This window comes from Bubalus kerabau, chromosome 7 (genome assembly GCF_029407905.1).
Source record: "Bubalus kerabau isolate K-KA32 ecotype Philippines breed swamp buffalo chromosome 7, PCC_UOA_SB_1v2, whole genome shotgun sequence".
NCBI classification, from domain to species: Eukaryota; Metazoa; Chordata; class Mammalia; order Artiodactyla; family Bovidae; genus Bubalus; species Bubalus kerabau.
Genome location: NC_073630.1, coordinates 43170096 through 43192625, shown reverse-complemented (window position 1 = coordinate 43192625; position 22530 = coordinate 43170096). Strand labels below are relative to the sequence as shown.

Sequence of the window (22530 nt, the reverse complement as noted above, 5' to 3'; positions counted from 1 at the left end):
TTTTCCAATGTTCCTTGCTTATAATGCTCTTTACTCACCATGCTCTTTACAAGTTAATTAATCTCCTGCAATGCCGGAGACCCAGGTCCGATCCCTGCTTCAGGAAGATCCCCTGGAGAAGGAAATGGCAACCCACTTAAGTATTCTTGCCTGGAGAATTTGTTGGACAGAGGAGCCTAGCAGGTTACAGGCGATGGGGTCGCAAAGAGTCAGACATAACTGAGCGACTTTCACTTGCACTGTTGACAGAATGTTTGTTTTCTCTCAAAATTCATATATTGAAACCTAGTTCTCAGTATGATGGTATTTGTAGGCAGGACGTTGGGGAGGATAACTGGTTCACAAGGGTGGAATCCTCATGAGAAGGATTAATACCTGTATGAAGAAACTACACAGAACCCCCTTGCCCCTTCCATCATGTGAGAACACAGCAAGAAGAGGGTAATTTATGCACCAGGAAGAAGGTCCTCAACAGACACTGAATCTGCCAGCAATTTGATCTTAGAATTAGCCTCCAATACTGTGAGAAATAGAAGTTTGTTGTCTAAGCAATCAGTTGATGATATTTTTGTTAGAGCTCCCCTCGTGGCTCTGTTGGTAACAAATCTGCCTACAGATCTCTGGGTCAGAAAGAAGGGAGAGGGAAGAAATATTGAAAAGGGAAGGGAGAGGGAAGAAATATTGAAGAAAAATATTCATCCCCTGGAGAAGGGAATGGCAATCTACACCAGCATACTTGCCTGGAGAATTTCAAGAACAGAGTAACCTGGTAGGCTATTTGTCCATTGGGTTGCAAAGAGTCAGACATGACAGATAATTTCACTTTCTTTCACTTTTGTTAGAACAGCCAGAATGAACCAGGATCAAGGCCTTTGATTCTGCTCTGCAGATTCAGTCTTTCTCTTCTGAGTGTTATTCCAAAATGATACCTAAGGAATGGGGAGACTGGAATGCATCTACCACCTTAGCTTTCATGAGGAGTCAGACTCCTTAGTTTTATATCACAATTGATTCCATACTTTGTTGAGGAAAGGGATGCTGCCTATTTGCCTTCTTGGAGATACCATTTATGAGCTCTGGCTTTACCTATATTAAAGTGAACCACACTGAAAGTATAGTTAGTTATTCCTGAAAAGGACAACCTCACCTGTTTCAGAGTCAATAAGACTCAACTTCACTTCTAAGCTTTCCTTCAGAATTAATATTTATGAAATAAATGCTGACATTTATTGACTGCCTATTTATGCAGCATGCATTTCATAATTCATTGAATCTTTAATGCAAACCTGTGTCTTATGTCTTCTTATTAATCCTTTTTATAAACAGAGAAAAAGAATAACAGAGAAATCAAGTAACTTGCCCATATTCTCACAACTACTGATAGTATCAAGCTTTGCACACTGTAATCCTTGTCTCCAGACATGCTCACTTAATCTTATATCAGGTAAGTGTCCTTAACTTTCCTGATTCACACTATATGAGTTCTAGTGATATAAATATAAAATCAGGGCATGGATGTATTTTTGAAATAGTTATTTATATAATCTTAGCTTTTTTTTTTTAACTTACCAGAAGGAGAGATATTTAATTAAGTTAGGCAGCTCCCCCTTGTCCAGGCTGGTAGAATCCTGCCAGATATAATCCTTTCCCCTGCTTCTTGTTTAGCAGCCAAGAAAGCTTTGCATACAAGGTTTTTGGGGGGCTGGGTGGAGCCCATATATACAGTGGCAGACTTGCTGGTAATAAAATACCTTAATGGGTGAAACAATAAATTCTAGCCAAAGAGACACCTCCAAAACATCTAGAGTGTCTGAGGGACAGCCAAGATGAACAGATGATGTAACTTGTGTATGATAATCAGCCCTCCAGGCCAGGGCTGCTTCTGACTGGTTTGTGAGAAAAAGTGTTTGTCTCAGGTTCATCATAGAGAGAGGGACAGCCATGCACAATTAATTTTGTGAGTAGTTAAGAAGTAATGTTGAAGAAAAATATTGAATTGGATTTGTCAACGAGTGATAATCTTGGAAAAATTACTCTCCGACATACATCACAGCAGGATCCTCTATGACCCACCTCCCAGAATATTGGAAATAAAAACAAAAATAAACAAATGGGACCTAATTAAACTTAAAAGCTTCTGCACAACAAAGGAAACTATAAGCAAGGTGAAAAGACAGCCTTCAGAATGGGAGAAAATAATAGCAAATGAAGCAACTGACAAACAACTAATCTCAAAAATATACAAGCAACTCCTACAGCTCAACTCCATAAAAATAAATGACCCAATCAAAAAATGGGCCAAAGAACTAAATAGACATTTCTCCAAAGAAGACATACAGATGGCTAACAAGCACATGAAAAGATGCTCAACATCACTCATTATCAGAGAAATGCAAATCAAAACCACTATGAGGTACCATTTCACACCAGTCAGAATGGCTACGATCCAAAAGTCTACAAACAATAAATGCTGGAGAGGGTGTGGAGAAAAGGGAACCCTCTTACACTGTTGGTGGGAATGCAAACTAGTACAGCCACTATGGAGAACAGTGTGGAGATTCCTTAAAAAACTGGAAATAAAACTGCCTTATGACCCAGCAATCCCACTGCTGGGCATACACACTGAGGAAACCAGAATTGAAAGAGACACGTGTACCCCAATGTTCATCACAGCACTGTTTATAATAGCCAGGACATGGAAGCAACCTAGATGTCCATCAGCAGATGAATGGATAAGAAAGTAGTGGTACATATACACAATGGAGTATTACTCAGCCATTAAAAAGAATACATTTGAATCAGTTCTAATGAGGTGGATGAAACTGGAGCCAGAAAGAAAAACACGAATACAGTATACTAACGCATATATATGGAATTTAGAAAGATGGTAACCAGAACCCTGTATATGAGACAGCAAAAGAGACACTGATGTATAGAACAGTCTTTTGGACTCTGTGGGAGAGCGAGAGGGTGGGATGATATGGAAGAATGGCATTGAAATACGTATAATATCATATATGAAATGAGTCACCAGTCCAGGTTCGATGCACAATACTGGATGCTTGGGGCTGGTGCACTGGGCCGACCCAGAGGGATGGTATGGGGAGGGAGGAGGGAGGAGGGTTCAGGATGGGGAACACATGTATACCTGTGGCGGATTCATTTCAATATTTGGCAAAACCAATACAATATTGTAAAGTTTAAAAATAAAACTAAAAAAAAAACAACAGTGAGAGGGAGCCAACCATATTTCATTTTCATTTATTTTCCAAAAACATATTTCTTTAAAAAAGATCTTCCATTTGTTGAAATTATAAAGTCTCCTTTATATTTAATATCCTATATTTTCTAAGCACTGCATTATTGAATTGTCAGGAAAATGTTTCCTTAGAAGTTTAAGTAATGACTGGTTGTTTTCTTAATAACCTCCATCCTTAGACTTGCTATGGAATAGTTTGATTGGCTGGTGATTCCTACATGCGTGCTAAGTCACTTCAGTCATGTCTGACCCTTTGCAACCCCCTGCCAGGTTCCTCTGTGGATTCTCCAGGCAAGAATACTGGAGTGGATTGCCATGCCCTCCTCTTCCAGGGGATCTTCCCAGTTAGGGATCAAACCCATGTCTCCTGCCTCACTTGCATGCAGGCAGATTCTTTATGGCTGAGTCACCGAGGAAGCCTTGGTGGTTCCTAGCAGTTCCCTAATTCAAGTTGGTAAATATTTCGAATGAGAACCATGCTGGGCATTTCTGACAGGATATAAATATATATACTTTAGTTCCTGTTCTTGTAATGTTTGAGTTAGTTGGCAGGATAATAAATCAATAATAAAAATGGTTAAGTTTTATTGAGGGCTTACTTTGCACCTTGGAATGTTTAAGCACTCTACATTTATTGAATCATTTAATTATAAAAACAACCAGATTTCTCTTTTCATCCTTATTTTATATATGGAAACTGATACTTGGAGAGCTTTAGTATTGTGCTCCAGATTACATAGCAAAAAAAGTTGGTAACTGCTGCTGCTGCTAAGTCGCTTCAGTCATGTCCGACTCTGTGCGACCATACATGGCAGCCCACCAGGCTCCTCTGTCTCTGGGATTCTCCAGGCAAGAACACTGGAATGGGTTGCCATTGCCTTCTCCGAAAAGTTGGTAAACTAGATTGCAACTCCAGGTATGTTCGTTTCCTACAGCTGCTGTAACAAAATACTTCAAACTAGGTGACTTGAAATAACAAAAACTTACTCTCTCACAGTTCTGGAAGGCAGAAGTCTGAAATCAAGTTGTCAAAAAAAACTTGTAACCTCTAAGGGAGGACACTTTTTTTGCCTCTTCTAGCTTCTGGTGACTGTTGTCGTTTCAGTCTATCTCTGGTGTCTATGTAACTTCAGTCTCTGCCTCATGTCTTCACAAGACCATCTCCTCTCCGGTATCATTTCTTCTCTCTCCTTTAGGATATTTGTCATTGAATTTAGGGCCCAACCAGAATAATACAGGACAATCTCATCTTAAGGTACTTAATTTAATTACATCTACAAAGACTCTTTTTTCAAATAAGGTCCCATTCATAAGTTCTCTGGGTTGAGATGTGGAGATACCATTCAATGGACTCCACCAAGCATTCTGATTGCAATGCCCTTTCTATGGCTCTCAATGTGTAAATATAAATAGATTGAAGGGCATAGTAAGATACCTCTCAGTGGGAGGGAGCAGTAGAAAAGACAAAAGTACTGGCATTAGACAGAAAGGAATATGAGCTTGGCCTTTACTGTAATTATAGTCTGTTTCTCCTTGGGCAGGTTACCTATTAGTTCCAAGTTTCAGTTTTGTCATCTATAAAATGTGCTTTACTATATGTTTTGCCACATCAGTTTTTGAAGATAAAGAAAAACTAAATAAAATCACCAGTCTCATATCTATTGTTAGAGGAACCATTGACTGAAACTGCCCACCCTGTCCAGGCATGATAGTAACCATGTGCATGAATTATCTTACAATAGGAAGTCCTGGTAAAGAATGCATAACTAACAAGTTACTACTAACCAGAATAATTTGTGAAAGGTCAAAAGGAGAGAGGAGATGTCAATTAATGTGTCCTACCAACCTCCCAGAATCCTTCATGCTGGAATCCATCTTGGCAGGGCAATGCCGAAGAGGCTTTCCCAATAGTCTCTTGCTTTGTCAGCACATGTGTCTCCTCAGAAAATTCATTTCCAGGTTTTAGACAAGAGCCAATTCTCAGGCCCTGGAAGGGATCTCCCCTTTTGCAACAGATAGATACAAAATGTTAGTGTCCCTTTACTGCCCAGGAACAAACAAACCAAAAAATGAGGGAAAAGGAAGATAAGGAGTAATTCGTCTCTGGATGAGACTCAAGAATAGAGTTTGGAGACTGCTTCACTTAGGTATATCTTGATAGACTGTTTGATTTTCTACAGATGAGGACAACCTATGTGCTCTCTAGAAAAGGTGGATAAAATAGCATTTATTTTGAAAAAAGAGTATTTTTACAAGAACATTATAGAAATGATTTCAATCTGAAAAAATAGATTGCTACAGTGCCAGGAGAACTTTAACTTTTAGGATGAGAAGCCTGTAGAGAAATCTCAGGAATCTGTTATAAAGTTTTCAAAGACATTAAGATATTAAGTTTTTCTGTTTTCTGGCAAAATATTTTGTAGAGTAGAATTAATAGTCATGATACAAAGAACAATTATGTAAATGCCCAAAAGCAAACAATTCAAGAGGAAATGAGCAGACAATTTTAAAGAAGTACTTTACAGGTGTAAAAGTTTATATAGTCAGTGTCATCTATGAGGACATCTATGATATGACAGTGATATTATTACAGAAGGAATACACAACCCCATTAACAATCAGTGTGTGCAATTAAAACTAATGACTGGTTAAAAAAACAATTGGACTAGCAAAAACTAAAAAATATGGAAAAATATATTCAGGAAGTAAGAGTAACAAGTGCTTAGGAAAGTATAACCTAATTATGAAAGTATAAATTGAAATATCTTATAGTTTGAAAATACTTTGGCATTCTCTAAGACACAATATTTCCACTCTTAGAGAAAAAAATGTATGCACATTTACTTCAGGCTACATCTATAAAACTGGTCATAGGAGCATTGTTAGTAATATTTTCAAACTTGAAACTGCCCAAATGGTCACCAAAAGTAAAAACGTCAAAAATACATTAAATAAGGAATGCTATATGATAATAAACATTAATGAAGTACAAACACACACATCTACAAGAATGTATCTCAATAACATGCTAAGTGAAATAATCATGTCACAAAAGAATACACAATGTGATTTTATTTATATAAATTCTAATTGCAAAAAAACTAAACTATCTGCTTATGATGGATATATGAAAGAGAAAATTGCAAAGAAAAAAAAAAAAAAAAAAAAACAAGAAATCCAGGAGATTTTAAAACAAATTTCAGCATAGTATCTGCTTGTAGGAGAGGGAATGGAAAATACAGCAAGTCCTCTACATGCAAATGAATTCCATTCCAAGAGCACATCCATAAGTCCAATTTGTTCTTAAATCCAAAGTTAGCCTAGGTACCCAGTTAACATAATCAAATATACAGTACTGTACTGTAATAAGTTTATAATACTTTTCACACAAATAGTACATAAGAAACAAATACAGAAAGCAAGAAAATATTTTAAATCTTATAGTACAGTACCTCAAAAAGTACAGGAGTATGGTACAACAGCTGGCATATAGTGTCTGCCATCTAATGAAGAGGCAAGAAAAGTTATTGACGAGGAGGGAGACGAGGTGAGAGAGGATAGAGATGAAAGATTATCAGCAATAGAAATGGAGGGCAAGCTGCAATTCTGATGGCACAGGTTTCCTGCTGGATTCAATTCTAAATATTCTCTTGAAAAAATTATGCAGTGATGTCTAGGTAGTAGCTCTTTTTTTTCTCATCATGGATGACAGGGTACAACTGTACTGCTCCCTGAATGGCTGATGCAATCTTCGCATACCATTCTACGTTCAGGTACCACGCCTCAAACACTAACAGTGCCTCCTCAAATAAAGAAAAAACTCTTGCCATTTCCTGCATCATGAATCTCTTTGGTTCTTCAGTGACTTCTTCATCCTATCTCTCTTCATCTTTTCACTGGGACTTTAAATGCATCAGGTCTTCATTAGTAAGCTCCTCGTGTTGCACAGCAAGGGGTTCAATGAAGTAGTCCTTGCATGTTTGCTTCTTTGAAAGTTAACAACTTGAAGGTTTGTATGTAGGCTTCTGTGACTGGGTTATGGTGCTATGGCTTCCAAGGTACTGGGGAAATTCAGGTTTTTCTAAAAACTTAATGGTGTTATTCATCTGCTCAATTTAACCTACTTTTTTTAAAACTTTATGTTTACATATGTACTATATGTATAGGTATACATGCGTTTTGGGTGGTTTTTGTACAAACATCTCACAATTTTTAAAATAACACAAAAAGATAATCCACTTGACATACTAGATTTTAGAGTTGAGTTAGATAGCAATTTGACTCAATAAGATACTCGGTCATTTACCTAATATCAGTTAAGAAGGAGCTAGACACTTGCCAGAACTGTATCTTGAATTAAAAAAACAAAATAGTCAAGCAAAGATGTCAATGTAAGATGTTCCTATACTTACTTCCTATCATAAGTACACTGAATCTACTGTTATACATGGAATAATTTCTTTCAAAAGAAATACAGAAACTGAATTACACATCATGTGAACTAGAAAATATCTACAGTGAAATGGATAGATAATGTTGAGAAACATTCTCACAGTAAATCACAGCCTAGCATAGTAACATGGTATAGAAAAGGGACATACAATCCTCAGATTCTCTCTGAGAAACAAAGGGTTTAGACCAAGCATCTAGTGCCCTGATTTTTTAAGACTTCTATCTCATAGGTAGGCCTTAAAACCATCTAGTTCTGAAAATTAATGGGGCTTACTTCCACAAGACCCACAAGACTATACAAAGGAATATTCCTTAGTGGGATCAGGAGATTTGCTGTGTCTTTCCAGTGTTCCCCTGAAAAAGATCTATTTGCATTCTTTAAAACTATTGCCTGAGGGTTAGGCTTCTAATATATCCCACTATTAGGGCTTAATAGTGATCTTCCCTTAAGACCCTCTGGCAAGGCCGGCAGGCACTGTCTTCCCATAGTCCTGATGGCCCACTCTAGGTTCCCAAGTAGTAGAATGAAGGAAATGACAAAGATCAGAGCTGATATAGGAACTAAAAAGACCATACAAAAATCAATAAAATTAAAAGTTGGCATTTTGAAAATATAAACAAAATAGAGCAAACTTCAGCTAGACTTACCAAGGGAAAAATGATAGAAAAATGAAAGCAAAGACATTACCGTTTATAATAAACAAACATGAATTCTTAAGAGACTGCTATAAATAATTATACATTAAAAATTGGACAGATAAGATAAGAATAGATAAGAATAGATAAATTCTTAGAAATATGCAAACCACCAATACTGAATCATAAAGAAACAGAAAAACTGACCAGATCATTTACTAGTAGAAAGATTGAATCAGTAATCAAAAATCTCCCAGTGAAGAAAAGCAGAGAATTATATAGCTTCATGGTGATTTCTACTATATATTTAGAGAAGAATTAATGCCAATCCTCCTGAAACACTTCCAAAAAATAGAAGAGGAAGGAATCCTTTTAAAATTATTTTATGAGACCAAAATTACCCTGATACTAAAACCAAACAAGAACACACAAGAGATTATTACAGGCCAATATCCCTGATCCACATGGATGGAAAAACCCTCAACAAAATATTAGTAAAACAAATACAAAAATACACTGAAAGAATCATTCATCATGATGATCCAGTGAAATTTATTCCATGGAGGTAAGGAGGTAAGGTGATTCAATATTTGCAAATTAATCAATGAAATGTACTACTTTAATGAACAAAAAGGATAAAAACCATATGATTATTTTAATAGATGCAGAAAAAGCATTTGACAAAATTTAACACCCATGTATCATAAAACAGGGCTTCCCTAGTGGCTCAGTTGATAAAGAATCTGCCTGCAATGCAGGAGACCTGGGTTCAATCCTTGGGTTGGGAAGACCCCCTAGAGAAGGAAATGGCAACCCATGCCAGTAATCTTGCTTGCAGAATTCCATGGATGGAGGAACCGGGCAGGATATAGTCCATGAGATCACAAAGAGTCAGACACAACTGTGTGACTAATTTTGACTTTGACTTTTTGTATCATAAAAATTCTTAATAAACTGGGTATAGAGGGAGAATACCTCAGCATAATAAAGGTGACATATTACAAGCCCACTGGGCTTCCCCAGTGGCTCAGTGGTTAAGAATCTGCCTGAAATGCAGGAGTCACAGGAGATGCAGGTTCAATCCCTGGGTTGGGAAGATCCCCTGCAGGAGGGCATGGCAACCCTCTCCAATATTCTTACTTGGAGAATCCCATAGACAGAACAGCTTGGTGGGCTACAGTTCATAGGGTCACAAAGAGTTGGACATGACTGAAACAACTCACATGCACACACATTTCAAGCCCACACATAACATCATATTCAATGATGAAAAGCTGAAAATTTTCCCTCTAAGACAACGAGCAAGATGAGAATGCTCACTTCTACTGCCTTTACTCAACATAGCACAGGAAGTTATAGAGATATCAATCAGTCAAGAAAAAGAAATAAAAGTTAACCAAGACTGAAAGGAAGAAGTAAATTATGTCTCTATTTGTAGATGACATGATGTATATAGAAACCTTGAAGACTCCACCAAAAAACTATTATAAATAAGAAACAAATTCAGTAGAACTGCAGGATTCAAAATGAATATATGAAAATCAATTGTGTTTTATACACTAATGAATTAACAGAAAGAGAAATCAAGAAAACAATCCCATTTATAATTAAATAAAAATGAATAAAATACATAGGAATAAATTTTAACAAAGCTGTCAAGGTCTATATGTGAAAACTATAAAACACTTATTAAAATTGAAGTGAAAGTTGCTCAGTTGTGTCCGACTCTTTGCAACCCCATGGACTGTCCATGGAATTCTCCAGGCTAGAATATTGGAATGGGTAGTCTTTCCCTTCTCCAGGGGATCTTCCCAACCCAGGGATTGAAGGAGGCACCAATAAATGGACAGATATATCATGTTTGTGGATTGGAAGAATTAATATTGTTATAATGTCTATGTTACCTAAACCAATCTATGGATTATATGCAGTTTCTCTCAAAATTCTAATGGCATTTTTCACAGAAATAGAATAATCTTAAAATTAGTATGGAATGACAAAAGATGTCAAATATCAAAAGCAATCTTGAGAAAGAGGAACAAAGGTAGAAGCATCATGATTGCTGATTTCAAACTATATTACAAAGCTACAGTAATCAAAGCAATATGTTATTGGCATAAAAAGCTATAAATAATCATAAATACCAACAGAACAGAATCAAGAAATAAATCTTCACATATGCAGTTAACTAATATTTAACAAGGAAGCCAAGAATACTCAATAAAGAAAGAATAGTTTATTTAATAAATGTTGCTAGGAAAAATGTATACACACATGCAGAAGAATTAAATTACTAATAGATCCCCACTTACACAACTCACAAAGATTTAGTTGGAATAGATTATAGGTATAAACATAAGACTTGAATCCATAAAATTCTTAGAATAAAACACAGAGAAGAAGCCCTTTAACATTTATCTTGGCAATGTTGGTTATGATAGCAAAACAAAGGAACAAAAGCCAAAATTAAAAAGTAGAACTACAGCAAATTAAAGTGCTTCTACAGAACAAAGGGAACAATCAGCAAAATGAAAATGTAACCTACAAAATGAGAGAAGATATTTTTAAACTGTCTATGTAATAAGGGATCAATGCCTCCAAATGTATGTATATATAATGGACTCATAGAACTCAGTAGCTAAAGAAGCAAAGCAATGCTATTAAAAAAATGAGCAGAGGAACTGATGTGGCGGATTCATTTTGATATTTGGCAAATCTAATACAGTTATGTAAAGTTTAAAAATAAAATAAAATTAAAAAAAAAAAAAATGAGCAGAGGAACTGAATAGACATTTACTCAGGGAAAACATGCAAATGGCCAACAGGTATATGATGAGGTGTCCAAAAGTACTGATCATCAAGGAAATACAAGTCAAAATCACAATGAAATGTTACCTAATACCTGTAAGAGTGGCTATCATCAAAAACACAAGAAAAACCAAGTGTTGTTGAGGATGTGAAAAAAAGAAACCTATGTGCATTGTTGATGGGAATGTAAATTGGTAGAGCCACTATTGAAAACATTATGGAGGTTCCTCAAAAAATTAAAAGTAGAACTAGCATATAATCCAGTAATCTCACTTCCTGGTATATATCTGAAGAAAATGAAAATAAAAACAGGGTATCCTAAAATTTATATGCCAATTATACCAAAATTAAACTGAAATTTAAAAAATAAATGGAGCACTTTATAAACTAAATGTATTTAAATGGTACTTTCACTTTCCTTTGGACATCTGAGAATATCTCTGATTATTACAAAGTAAAACCATTTTTGTGTGTAGATCAAAGTTTCTTCTATTCCTACTCCTCCTTCTCCTCCTCTTCTTTCTCTTTTTCTTCTTCTTCCTCAGCCCCTGCCCCATGCCTTCCTCTTTTTCCTCTTCTTTGATGATGTATGTACTTTTTGTCCTATGCCAAAAAATAAAGAAACAAACAAAAACTCTTCTATCTCAACCAGAGGTTAAAAAAAATCATATCTAAGCAACTTATCTTAACAATCAACAGGACATTTGTTTGAAAATTGTACATATGGTGAAATGAATGAAAGTTCCTGGAACTTTGTAAGGTGTGACTTAGATTCAGGGAAAAATATTTAAATAACTAGTAAGCTACTTATCTTGCTAGGCATGAAGTATTTCACAAACACACGCAGAAAAACAAACAAATAAAAACAAACAAAACAAAAAAACTTTTAATATTACCATTCTAATATCATAACTATGTGCACAATTAGATTTTATTTCATCATTCTAGAATTTGCTTTCTGTGGTATATCTTGTTATTTGTTTGACAAGATATTTTTGGCAGTGTATTGATAGTTTAATAGCCAAGCATGTAGGAGAGTGAGAGATTTTCCGTCTGTTGATTGAGAAAGCCAAAGGGAGGAAAAGCCATTGCACAATTCTAGAGCAGGGTGATTATTCAGAGAACTTCACAAGGTGGCTTTTATCATACTTTTTAAACAGATGAGTATCTACTGAAAATCTGATATCTCATATTTTTCTTTAAAAATTTTTTTCTTTCATTGCAGCTTTGCTCATCTTTGTTACAGCTTTGGTGGTCAGAGAAGTAATCAATGAAGAGTCACATGAAGAACACTGACGGATACAAGGTACACTGAATATGGGAATGTGGGAGTAGGAGCCGAGTTTTGGGAAAAGGGAGTGACTGGACGCCTCAACTTTGACTGAAGAGTACAATATTATCTTTTGTCTTCAGTAAATGAGTAAGAAAAAGTTTTGTGGTTGAAAAAGAAAAAATATTTTTAAAATTTCTACACTTGGCATTTGTGTAGTTTATTTAAAGATATCAAAAAGTGAAGTGGTTTAAGAACTAGCATAGGATGGGATGACTTTGGCTTTTTATTTATAAGTAAGAGAATTATGGTTGATGACACAATGCATTATCCTTAAGCTATAAACCATTTTGTTTCAATTTCCTATGCAGTTTAACACCTAACACTTCCTTCTGCCCTATAAATATTGGTACAAATTATAACTACTCATACAGCACAAAATATATAGAAATTAACTTTAATGTCCATACTGAGAAATTGTTGGAAGTGAATCATGACTGTAATAAAAGAGTAAGCTTTGAATCACTTTCCCAAAAAAGGTTTAATGTGTACAATTCAACATTGATTATAGGACATGGTTCAAGAATGAATTCCCCAAACAACTGGCAGATGTGATAAGGCAGTTTGAAAAGACAGAAGAAAATATGAAAAAGTACATTCAAGGCAATATTTATTGAACAATGAGAGACCACACAGACCATTCACCTGATAAATGTGATATTCCTAACATACCAAACCAGAACCAGAAATGAGTTTTTGAGTTGATATGAAAGATTAAAAGAGAGAGGGAGTGGGAGAGATAGAGATACTTATATGAGGATATCAAGCCCAAACAACCTAATTCTTAGTTGAAAATACTCAATGTTTGGATAATATAAGAAATATGCAGGGATTCAAGTAGCCAAAGCACAAAGGTAAGAATACGTGTTTGAGATATAATTTTGCCATGAGGTGAATAAATGTGGATTTGGGGTTTCTTTTTGTGACTTCCTAGAGTCCAACTCCCTATCTGATCTATTTCTGGATAGTTTTTTGTGGAATCATTGCCTCCAATCTTATGTATTAATGGGGGAGGATACTTTTAAGGATATGTCCTTCACTAAGTCTGTAAAGGAATCTGAACTCACTCTTCCTTCTCTATCACAGCCAGGGGCAGGAAGACAGCCCAAGGACCAACATGAAAGCCTCTTCATGGACTTTGAAAATTGAGAAAGGTACACACAGGCCTGAAATGGAGAGAGGCATAATGGAACTCAAAGAGTTGATATTTTAGGACATGACATAAATGCCGAACCAAATTCTAATTAATAAGTTTGAAGAATTATGGCATCCAGTGCTTTCTCCTTGATGGCAGATATCTGTGAACACTTCTTGGCAAAGTAAAGTACATTTTAGATGGTTTCAAGCTGTTTAAATTGATGTGAGAACAGGTAGAAATTGTAAAAGGATTGGTTCTACTTCACTATGTCAGTTTCTATTGTGATAAATAAATGGTTATCAGCTTTCCCAGCAAGTAGATGTCAAATGTGAGTCAAAGCTGGGATTACCAGAGCTGTTCAATCCTGAAAAATTATCAGCTATTTTGAAAACTATCCCCATAGAATTTACTGATATTTGTATAGCTATCATCAGAAATATGCTTCTTGTAATGATCCTTTTATGAACATCAGATTTATGTTATTTGTGTTCAATTCACAGGATAAGCATTCTCTTTTCTAATTTACTGTTAAATTTCTTACTTCTCTGGACCACTCATTTAAACTGTACAATGTGGGATTTTGATTCAGACTAACCTAAATACAACTTTCAATAACTAACTTTTCTGATTTTACTATTATTTATAACTCTAAAGATGATTAATCTCTAATTTAATCTCTTTTTGTGACACAGCAAAAATTTCTAAGATATTCCATATAAAATATGGATAGAAAATTTATGATTTTAACTTAAACACTAGCTATAAAATGTTGAATTTGCTCAGTTCATTTGATCATATTAAATTCTCATTTTTTATTATCACTCATAGGCCTCATAAATATCAGTACATTCTATTATACTTAGATCATTAGCCATTAAACACCAACTCACTTATTTGTCATACCAAAATTGGTTGATACATCTTTAAATTTCAGGAAGACATATCTTTTCTTACCAAAATCTGAAAGAGTTGTATAGTTAGGTCAAGTTGAGCCATAGGCAGTAGGCAGACTGATCTTTCTTTCTCTATACTGCTTTGGTTACTATACAAATAGATAGATAACGTATTTTTCCTTTTCACCTTTGAAGAGGCTAAGTTGGAGGCGATCCACAGCAGGAGGAAAATTGTAGGCAATAGAACATGCCATCTGGTAGGAGTATGCTGGAAAATCTTCAGCTTTCTCATTTCCAGAAAGTAAAAGTAAAAGTCTATTAATTCAGCTCCTTGCTTGGCTGAGAAATAAATTCCAAAAGTCTCAAGTTGCATCTGGTTTACTCCATGTCTGGCTCTAATATGTACAATGTAAGCCAGACAATTTGGATGAAAATATTGCTCCTCTCTGAGCTTTTAGCAATTGGAAGGAATAATAATGTTTTTCATGTCTTAAATTCAGACACTGTCTCTGATATTGATCTGGAATGCACAGCCTGTCTGGGCTGTTCCTTAAGTGGTGGGATATAGTCTAAAGATCTCTTCCTGAGAAGGAGAGGCTAATGATGGAAAAGATGGTTTCATAGATCAGCTTACCTGCCAGTGAATCCTATTACAAGACCATCATCAGTTCTCTGTGCTTTACACTGGTAAGACCTCTGAATCTGCTCTTTGGGGCATACAGTTGCCTTTGGAAGCTACCATGGCTTCCTACTTTTATAAAATTTTGACCATACCCTTCTTTCTATTTTCTTTTCTATTTATCTATAAATATGAGTTTTTAATGCAGAAGTCATGCTAACATGTATTTATGCTCTCTACAGGGCTTCCCATAGTCTTAAATGGACATGAAGCTTTTCTAACTATTCTGCTGATCAAAACAAATGTTATCCTTTTTCTCTTTACCTCATGGGCACAAGATAGCTGGCACAGTTCTAGGCATCAACTACATATTCAAATTAAGAAAAAAAGTGATAATTGGTCATCCAATCCTTATCTATCCTTTTCATCAGAAATAATACAACCTTTCTAAAAGTTCCTCACCAATAGTTATCTAACTTAGGTACCATTAGTCAGAACTATGTCACATGACTATCTTGCAAAGGAGGATAGGTATGTGGTTATTTTTCCAGTCTCTCTAGCAGAGGTAAGAAATTAAGTTTTGTAATAAGTATTGGGTATTGGTTTAGTTAGTCAACAGTTCCTTTGACTTGCATGAAAAGCAGTTAATACAGAGTTCACTTTAGTTCAGTTCAGTTGCTCAGTCATGTCTGACTCTTTGCGACCCCATGGACTGCAGCATGCCAGACCTCCCTGTCAGTCACCAAGCCCTGGAGTTTACTCAAACTCATGTCCATTAAGTTGGTGATGTCATACAACCATCTCATCTTCTGTCATCCCCTTGTGGTCCCATCTTTAATCTTTCCCAGCAAATGAGTCCATTCTTCACATCAGGTGGCCAAAGTATTGAAGTTTCAGCTTTAGCATCAGTCCTTCCAATGAATATACAGGACTGATTTCCTTTAGGATGGATTGGTTGGATCTCCTTGCAGTTCAAGGGACTCTCAAGAGTCTTTTCCAACACCACAGTTCAAAAGCATCAACTCTTCGGCATTCAGCTTTCTTTATAATCCAACTGTCAAAACTCTCTCTTCTTTATAGTCATGTACATCCATACATGACTATTGGAAAAACCATAGCTTTGACTAGACGGACCCTTGTTGGCAAAGTAATGTCTCTGCTTTTTAATATGTTATCTAGGTTGGTCATAACTTTTCTTCCACACAAATCAATAAATTGCAGTTGTTCCTAGCTACTAATTTGACAGAAAAAGCTTATTTAGTTCATGGAAATCAACAAAATATTTCATAGCTTCACGTTATTTTCTCACGTTATTTCATCCATGTTCTTACCCTTAGTTTGTGACAAACACTATCTATTCCTTAAACCCTATCCCAGGACCTAAACTGTTGCCCGCCAGGCTCCTCTGTCTATAGGATTCTTCAGGCAAGAATACTAGAGTGGGTTGCCATGCCCTTCTCCCGGGTGTCTTCCTAACCCAGGGAACAAACCCGTGTCTCTTATGTCTCCTGCATTGGCAGGCAGGTTCTTTACCACTAGCGCCACCTGGGAAGCCCAAGATCTAAACAACTCCTTCTTATATTGCTCTACATGCCATTACTGTTTATTTCCGTTATTCAACAAATATTTTGAGAATCATATCTATACAATAAAAAAAAATATTTCATAGCTTCAAAAGATAGAAAAAAGTACATAATTTAAGTTAATCAGTAGGCACTTCTTTAAGAATTCAAATTCCATGGTGCCTAATCTTATTATGGAGAAGGCAATGGCACCCCACTCCAGTACTCTTGCCTGGAAAATCCCATGGATGGAGGAGCCTGGTAGGCTGCAGTCCATGGGGTCGCTAAGAGCCGGACACGACTGAGCGACTTCACTTTCACTTTTCACTTTCATGCTTTGGAGAAGGAAATGGCAACCCACTCCAGTGTTCTTGCCTGGAGAATCCCGGGGACGGGGGTGCCTGGTGGGCTGCCATCTATGGGGTCGCACAGAGTCGGACACGACTGAAGCGACTTAGCAGCAGCAATCTTATTATATCCAGAGGAAAAACACTGTATGTGGGAATTATTTATAATTTTCCATTCACTAAGGGCTTCTAAAAATTAAACATAGAAACATTATTAAGGCAGTGTAACAAACTAAAATAATTCATATCTTAAATTGAAATTCAGGAAAAATCTAAACAGAGCCAAAGAACTTGCTTGTTATCTTTGCAGGAAATAATCTGATGCTCACCAGAGCCAAAAATACAAATCAGGCATCGTCAATCTTTATTCAAGACTATCACCTATAAAGGCAACATCTTTTTAATCTGTAAGTACTGGTTGCCCTGGAATCTAAGTCATGTTGTGTAGGAGTGGTGGGGCTTCTCTGGGGATATGAACCATCCTAATTTGGGGTTAGAGACATCCCAGGAAAGAATAAATCAAGAATGAACACCAGAGATAAAGCCCAGAGCAAGACCAGAGTAGGAAAACTTTTGCCAAAGTACCAAGCCAAAATTAAATGAAATATAGACTGTACAGTGAAAACATACTCTATTGCAGTCAGAAATATGTATTAATATTCAGAATATTGGCCTCATTGTCCACTCGCTATGTGTCTTTGGACAACTTGCTTAATTGCTCAAAATTTAGCTTTCTTAATATTAATGGAGAAAATAAGTCATAACTTTTAGATTGTGGTAAGAATTAGAGAAAATATAGATAAAATATTTTACAGATTATTTATCACAGGTAATTATTTGTCTTATTTTGGGATTGTCTTAAAAGTAGGGATTCAAGTAAGGCTTGCATTCAAGTAGCTCATATGGTAGATAGACCCAGGGAAAGAAATGGAGGAAGAAGGGAAACTGTGAAGATAAGAGGGAAGAAATAAAATTCAATGCAAGGATGTTATAACATTTACCACCAGAGGCATCAGGGCTTGACTTGTCTGGGCCTGCTTAGGGAACAAACAGAATGCTTCCCAGATTGGGTGACTCAAGGAGCAGAATACTAGGGCACTCAACCAGTCTTCTCTATTGGTTGAAAGTTTCCATTTTACATTGAGTGTTGCCCTGGAAGAGTAACCCTTCATAAAATCAGGCTGTACTGTATTTGTGGGCTCAGAGATCTAAGCAGATAGAGCAGACTCCTCTTAAATAGAACATTCAAGACAGAAAGCAAAAATATTTAAAAGTTTATGGATGAAGCTAAATGCTATCAGGGTTCCATGAGTCTGAGCTCCTGGGAAATAATGGTCAGCTCTTGCCACAGTCCCTGGTAGCTTGGATGGTAAAGCGTCTGCCTACAATGTGAGAGACCTGGGTTCAATCCCTGGTTGGGAAGATCCCCTGGAGAAAGAAATGGCAAAACACTCCAGTATTCACGCCTGGAAAATCCGATGCACCGAGGAGCCTGGTGGGCTACAGTCCATGGGGTTGCAAAGAGACGGATATGACTGAGCAACTTCTCTTCACTTCACTTCACTTGCTACAGTTGAAATTAGTGGCAAGTCATAGAGATATAACATGGGTAATAGAGGGATCTGCTATAGTTTTTGATAAGCTTATTATTATAGTGGTGAAATTAAAGGACATAAACAGGCTTTCGGCAGTCATGCCATAAGGACATAAATCAGAAATTAAGAGCTTGAAAGACTGATCCAAGTGGCAAATGTCAAGGTGCTTGAGAAGTAATATCTTTGGACAGTGTGTTTTTAAATGGTATAATCTGTCTCTGTTGTGGCAATATTTTTATCTTCCTAAAGTGGCAGTGTTAGTGAGTTACTGCTGCACATAGCTACTGAGAATTTAGTTGTTTCAGTGGCTTATTTGCCTGGCTCCCCTGTCTATGGAATTTTTCAGGCAAGAATAGTGGAGAGCATTGCCATGTCCTCCTCCAGGGGATCTTCCTGATGCAGGGGTCGAAACGGAGTCTCTTATATCTCTTGCATTGGCAGGTGGATTCTTTACCACTAGAGCCACCTGGGAACCTCCTTGCCAATACAAGAGACATAAGAGACTCAGGTTCGATCCTTGGGTTGGGAAGATCCCCTGGAGGAAAGCATGGCAACTCAAACTCCAGTATTCTTGTCTAAAAAATCCCATAGACAGAGGACCCTAGCAGGCTACAGTCCATAGGGTAGAAAGAGTCAGACACAACTGAAATGACTTAGCATGCAGTAGAGGTTTAGAAATATTATATTCAACTATTTTCATCTTCTTTGCCACAAATTCAATATATAGATCTACCTCTAAACCATGTCTCAAATATCGTCATTTTGTTCCATTGTCAGCATCACCACTCAAATTCAAGGCTTCTTTGGTATAATTGTCATTCTTTCTCTATAAACATACTATGGCGACAATAAAACATGTCAGACCATTCAAACCCTCCAGTCTTTCCCTTGTTGCCATTGTTCATGTGCTAAGTCATGTGCTAAGTCTTTGCAACCCCATGGACTACAGCATGCCAGGCTTCACTGTCCTTCACTGTCTCCTAGTTCTGTTCAGTTCAGTCACTCAGTAGTGTCCGACTCTTTGCAATCCCATGAACTGCAGCGTGCCAGGCTTCCCTGTCCATCACCAACTCCCACAGCTTGTTCAAACTCATGTCCATGGAGTCTGTGATTCCCATCTAACCATCTCCTCCTGCCTTCAATCTTTCTCAGTGTCAGGGTCTTTTCCAATGAGTTAGTACTTCACATCAGGTGACCAAAGTATTGGAGCTTCAGCTTCAGTCCTTCCAATTAATATTCAGGACTGATTTCCTTCAGGATGGACTGGTTTGATCTCTTGGCTATCCAAGGGACTCAAGCATCTTCTCTAGGACCACAGTTCAAAACCATCAATTCTTTAGCACTCAGCTTTCTTTATGGTCCAACTCTCACATCCATATATGACTACTTGTAAAACCATAGCTTTAACTAGATGGACCTTTGTCAGCAAAGTAATATCTCTGTTTTTTAATATCATGTCTAGGTTTGTCAAAGCTTTTCTTCCAAGGAGCAAGCATCTCTTAATTTCATGTCTGCAGTCACCATCTGCAATGATTTTTGAACCCAAAGAAAATAAAGTCTGTCACTGTTTCCATTGTTTCTCCATCTATCTCCCAGAGTTTGCTCAGATTCATGGCCATTGAGTCAGTGATGCTATCTAACAATCTCAGCCTCTGTTATCACCTTCTCCTCCTACCCTCAGTCTTTCCAACCATCAGGGTCTTTTCCAGTGAGTTGGCTCTTTGCATCAGTGGCTAAAGTATTGGAGTTTCAGCTTCAGCATTAGTCCTTCCAATGAATATTCAAGACTGATTTCCTTTAGGACTAACTGGTTTGATCACCTTGCAGTCCAAGGGATTCTCAAGAGTCTTCTCCAGCAACATAGTTTGAAAGGATAAATTCTTAGGTGCTCAGCCTTCTTTATGCTCCAACTCTCATATCTGTACAGGACTACTGGAAAAACCACAGCTTTGACTATATGGACCTTTGCTGGCAGAGTGATGATTCTTCCCACTAATCTTGGATTAAATTCCAATTTCCTTTAACTTGCATATAGAACCCTATGTTATTTGTCCTCCAATTACCTCTGTGGATTTATTTTACTACTTTTCTTATTGCATACATACAACAGTTTAGCCACAAAGATGTTCTTTCTGCTCTTCTAATTCCTGAAGATTATTGCTACATTGAGAACATTTCACTTCCTTTTTTTAAATTTTAATCCCGTAATGCTTTTCCCTAATTATGGCTGGTTCTTTTTTATCATTCATATTTTAGCATTTTCTTGGCTACCCAAACAAAAAATGTCACTCTGTTATGTCTATCGAATCACCCCATTTTAATTCCTTCCATAACACTAATCAGTTTTCTAAATCTTTTCTTGTTTATTTGCTTGTTTATTTTCCAGTTTCTTTTACTAGGATATAAACTATATGAGTGTGGAGATTTTTCTCTTGCTCAAGCCTGTATCCCCAGTAACTAGAATAGTGTCTGGAACCTCTTGTTTGTTCAAAAATTATTATTTAAATTAATGAATGAATGCATGAATCTAGTTGTAAGCTAAATACTTTGAAAAGTATTGCTGAAGACGCACTGCTTTTTTTTTTGTATTTTATTTTATTTTTTAACTTTACAATATTGTATTGGTTTTGCCATATATCAAAATGAATCTGCCACAGGTATACATGTATTCCCCATCCTGAACCCTCCTCCCTCCTCCCTCCCCATACCATCCCTCTGGGTCGTCCCAGTGCACCAGCCCCAAGCATCCAGTATCGTGCATCGAACCTGGACTGGTGACTCGTTTCATATACGATATGATACATGTTTCAATGCCATTCTCCCAAATCATCCCACCCTCGCCCTCTCCCACAGAGTCCAAAAAACTGTTCTATACATCAGTGTCTCTTTTGCTGTCTCACATACAGGGTTATCACTACCATCTTTCTAAATTCCATACATATGCATTAGTATACTGTATTGGTATTTTTCTTTCTGGCTTACTTCACTCTGTATAATAGGCTCCAGTTTCATCCACCTCATTAGAACTGATTCAAATGTATTCTTTTTAATGGCTGAGTAATACTCCATTGTGTATATGTACCACTACTTTCTTATCCATTCATCTGCTGATGGACATCTAGGTTGCTTCCATGTCCTGGCTATTATAAACAGTGCTGCGATGAACAATGGGGTAAATGTGTCTCTTTCAATTCTGGTTTCCTCAGTGTGTATGCCCAGCAGTGGGATTGCTGGATCATAAGGCAGTTCTATTTCCAGTTTTTTAAGGAATCTCCACACTGTTCTCCATAGTGGCTATACTAGTTTGCATTCCCACCAACAGTGTAAGAGGGTTCCCTTTTCTCCACACCCTCTCCAGCATTTATTGCTTGTAGACTTTTGGGTCGCAGCCATTCTGACTGGTGTGAAATGGTACCTCATAGTGGTTTTGATTTGCATTTCTCTGATAATGAGTGATGTTGAGCATCTTTTCATGTGTTTGTTAGCCATCTGTATGTCTTCTTTGGAGAAATGTCTATTTAGTTCTTTGGCCCATTTTTTGATTGGGCCATTTATTTTTCTGGAGTTGAGCTGTAGGAGTTGCTTGTATATTTTTGAGATTAGTTGTTTGTCAGTTGCTTCATTTGCTATTATTTTCTCCCATACTGAAGGCTGTCTTTTCACCTTGCTTATAGTTTCCTTCGTTGTGCAGAAGCTTTTGTTTAATTAGGTCCTATTTGTTTATTTTTGCTTTTATTTCCAATATTCTGGGAGGTGGGTCATAGAGGATCCTGCTTTTAGTCCCCAAACCTAGATTCTTTGCAACATAAATTTAAGGGTCTTGAGTATTTGTCCCAAAGAATAGGGAGGAGTTTATTCCTTCCTGAGTTCACTCTAGGAGTCCAGATGATT

General features: G+C 36.8%; 1 long non-coding RNA gene across 1 annotated transcript in view; it reads left to right on the top strand.

The window, feature by feature from the left end:
• The first annotated feature begins 646 nt into the window (after positions 1-646).
• LOC129657187 (uncharacterized) overlaps positions 647-22530 on the top strand; it is a 31748-nt gene continuing 9864 nt past the window's right edge. Inside the window, exons 1-4 of the long non-coding RNA XR_008716589.1 lie at positions 647-769; positions 1327-1444; positions 12381-12461; positions 13572-13639. This is a non-coding gene — a long non-coding RNA (uncharacterized LOC129657187). The remainder of the gene's footprint in view (positions 770-1326; positions 1445-12380; positions 12462-13571; positions 13640-22530) is intronic.